We start from the raw sequence: 3,071 nt of genomic DNA on the forward strand, positions 1-3,071 counted from the left end.
CAGGGAGATCATCTTCTCTTTTAGTTTCTCTCTAGTTTTCTTTCCTTTTTAGTGTAAAAAACGTTTTTGATTAAGAGAGATCTCAAGGATTTAATCAATCTAAGTCTGTTTCTCATCATCTCATCATCTCATTTCTGCTTCTAATCATGATTAACATCATCTCTTGCAAAAGATTAGATGTGTTCTTCATGATTAGTGAGTAGTCATCTTTTAAGCTTCTAGGTGTGTAGATTAGGGTGCTTAGATGTTTGATTGGTGATGTTTAGGGTTTAGATTCTCATTCCATTTCCTTAGTTAGTTGCTCCTAATGCCAGATTTCCTTGGGAAAGTGAAATCTGGGTTCATAGGCATTTCATGCACCAAAAGTGTTTGATGAAATGCCTGAATGAGCTAACTTAAGGGTTTATGCCTTTTTCATCATGGGAATGATTTGTTAAATGCATGAATGACATATTAGAACTGTTTCTTAATGCTCATTGATTCATATTTCACAAATGATGATTTGGTTTGAAAGTGGATTAGTGTAGAGATTAATGCCTTCATGAGAGGATTAGTCTAGATTAGAGTTCTAAGTTGAAATGTTTGAGATCATGTGATTGCTTGTTATGTCTTTCTGTATAAGATTCAGTCTTCTTGGTTGAGAGATTGTTTGGTCACTTATTAGGCTTGATGCATTATGCTTGCTGATTGCTTGATTATATCTAATGGTTGTTAGACTTGATTAAGTGATTTGCAAAGGGATTATTGTCATGGGAATGAATTAATCTGATTAAGAAGCCTAGACTAAAGAGTAGCAAGTGTTGCATTATGTTCTTAGCATCATGATTCAATATCTAAAGCACCCTAATCAATGATCACATCTAGAGGTTTAGCTTTTATCATTTGCTTAATCACCATCATCTTGTTTTGTTTGCTTGCTTAGTTCATTAATCATAGCTTGTTTGTTTCTTGTTTTATGCTTTCTTGTTGCTGGTTTCACAAAACTCATCTTTGATTACTTGACTTAAGAACCTATCACATAAACTAGTGCCTAACTACCACACATATGGATTGACACCCCTTATACTACTTTGACAAGGGGATTGATAACCCAACTAAGGCTTAAAAACCTTAGTTATCAATTGGCGCCGTTGCCATATTGTGTGGGGATTGTTGGCATTAGTTTCTGATATAGTTTTTGAGATCAAGTTTATTTTGTTTTACTGATCACCTTTCAAGCTCTGTCTTTGTTTTCAGGTTTATGATCACAAGAAGCCAAGCCAGAAGACAAAGAGAAAGAGCTGTTCACTTGGAGAGGTTAGGAATGAATCAGCAAGTTGGGAATGAGCATCAGGCTCAAGAAGCTGATCAAGGTCAAAGAGCTGGTAATGGGATTGGAATTCAGGCTCAACAGGCTCAGGTCCATCAGGGACACGCTCAGGGTAACCAGAACCAAGACCGACCTCAGGTTAATCCACCACAGCCCCACCCAAACCCACCCATACGTCATCAGCCCCAACCAGTCTTTGTTGGTGAGAATGACCGAGCTTATGCACACCAGTATGGAGCAGGAATCAGGCCACCTCCTGTCCAAAACAACAACTTTGAGGTGAAGGCCTCTTTGATCAATATGGTTCAGAATCAGAAGTTCCATGGCTTACCTATGGAGGATCCCTTGGAGCATCTGGATCAGTTTGACAGAGTTTGTGATCTCACTAAGATCAATGGGGTATCTGAAGACAGTTTCAAACTGAGATTGTTCCCATTCAGCCTTGGAGATAAGGCACATCAGTGGGAAAAGAACCTCCCAAGAGGATCCATCCACACATGGGAGCAATGCAAGATTGCCTTTCTATCCAAGTTCTTCTCAAGCTCAAGGACTGCAAAGCTAAGGAACCAGATTTCCAGCTTCACTCAACATTCTAATGAGACCTTTGGAGAAGCTTTGGACAGGTTTAGAAGCTACACAAATAAGTGTCCACATCATGGCTTTTCAGAAGCCTCTCTCCTTAGCACTTTGTATAGAGGAGCTGTTCCTAAGATCAGGATTCAGTTGGACACAGCATCAAATGGAAATTTCTTGGCAAAAGAAATCAATGCAGCTATGGAACTTGTTGAGAACTTAGCCATGAGCCAAGACACTTATGGGGAAGATTATGATAGAAGCTATAGAGGAGAAGATTCTGGTAGACACCAAGAGCTGGAAGAGAAGTTTAAAGTGTTAAATATAAAGCTTGACAAAGCCCTAGCTGCCACTCAAAAGCCTATACACTATGTGAGTGAGGAGAAGAGATGCTTCACAAATATCAATGAAGAGGGTTCACTCAAGAGGAGTTGCACTTCATTGGAAATCAAAACAAGTTCCATGGAGCACCAGAACTTGTCCTATAGGAGCAACAATGTGGCCAACCCCCAAGACCAAATATACCCTCCTCAAAGCTTTGTTCAACAGAATCAGTACCAAGGTAACTCCCAAGGTCAACAGGGTTTTCAGCAACCAGCGGTTCAGAATCAAGGGAATAGCTTCACAAATCAAGTCAGCCTACAGCCAAAGGCTCCACCTCCTGGTTTTGGCCCACCAACTGTTCAACAAAGTCCTGATTTCAATGTTCTTCTCCAACAGCTCTTACTAGGACAACAAAAGATGGTATCTGACCTGGAGACACTAGGTACTGAACTAAAGTCTATTAAAAAAAACAAGGGCATCTGCACTTCTGAACCACAAGTCTCTCTTCCTGGTAAAGCTCTTCAAAACTCAAAAGATTATTGCAATGCCATCTACTCCAATGAGGACTATTCAGCTGCTGTGCAAGAGATTGAAGACCTCCTTTATGGTCAAGTTTTTACTGAGAATGCACACACTCAAGTAGATGAGGACGCCATCATAGATGAGTTTGAGTTCCTGTTCTGTGATCTCAATGAGGACATTGAGAAAGAAGGTGGGGAGACAGCTTGTTTTGATATGAAAAAGAATGATTCTGAGATTGCTGAAGGAAAGGATCAGAGAATGGTTCAAGGAAGGACATCTGATGGAGTCTCTAGCACTGGCTCAACAAGGGTGAAACCCAAATCTATTCCCAAGCTAGGCAATC

The 3,071-nt window shown here is 40.1% G+C and overlaps 1 non-coding gene across 1 annotated transcript; it reads right to left on the bottom strand.

Annotated features, from left to right (window-relative positions):
* Positions 1-1,864: 1,864 nt before the first annotated feature.
* LOC112088698 lies at positions 1,865-1,971 on the bottom strand. The gene has a single exon (XR_002900643.1). It is a non-coding gene; the product is annotated as a small nucleolar RNA R71 (small nucleolar RNA).
* Between the last annotated feature and the right edge of the window lie 1,100 nt (positions 1,972-3,071).

This window comes from Eutrema salsugineum, unplaced genomic scaffold, assembly GCF_000478725.1.
Source record: "Eutrema salsugineum unplaced genomic scaffold, Eutsalg1_0 scaffold_14, whole genome shotgun sequence".
Taxonomy (NCBI): Eukaryota; Viridiplantae; Streptophyta; class Magnoliopsida; order Brassicales; family Brassicaceae; genus Eutrema; species Eutrema salsugineum.